At 39.5% G+C, this 550-nt stretch overlaps 1 pseudogene; it reads right to left on the bottom strand.

Annotated features, from left to right (window-relative positions):
• Window positions 1-334, bottom strand: part of LOC106331047 — a 939-nt pseudogene extending 605 nt beyond the window's left edge.
• Between the last annotated feature and the right edge of the window lie 216 nt (window positions 335-550).

Genomic DNA, 550 nt, shown 5'->3' with positions numbered 1-550 from the left:
AGAACGGCTATTGCAGATGAGTAGTCCAACATCTTTGTGATGTCAACATCCCTGAGAAACCATAGAGACAGATCACCAGAAGATTGTGGATGATAAAAGTAATATGTAGATGATTACCGAGTGTGGAAAACTCCACTCCAGAACCAAGAGTTCATGGACAAAAACCAACATATTCATAGTAACCCGTCCTATCTTGTTTGAGAGGCAACTTATAGTATAATGTAATGAAGAAGGAGAGCCAGCAATGGAAGTGCATCGCTAGGCTTAGCACAGAGAAAGTAACAGAAGCAGGGTCCTGACAATGACCATGGGCTCTTCTCATCATAGCTACCATGTCCGTTTCCTGAACAAATTCATTAATTATTCCAGTTCTGTAAACATAACATCTAAATGTTGTAACTTCTCAATCTTACCATGGTATTTGGAAGTCGAGCAACAATGAACGCTTGACAAAGAAGATTAACTAACAGAGGTTCTGAAGATTCATCTATAATTTATAGGTTTGGCGTGAAGGAAACGGAGAGGTCGACATCGCTTCTGAATTAAATGA

Source organism: Brassica oleracea, chromosome C3 (genome assembly GCF_000695525.1).
Source record: "Brassica oleracea var. oleracea cultivar TO1000 chromosome C3, BOL, whole genome shotgun sequence".
Classification (NCBI taxonomy): domain Eukaryota; kingdom Viridiplantae; phylum Streptophyta; class Magnoliopsida; order Brassicales; family Brassicaceae; genus Brassica; species Brassica oleracea.
Note: the sequence above shows the minus strand (reverse complement) of the source record. Positions and strands in the feature narration are given on the sequence as shown.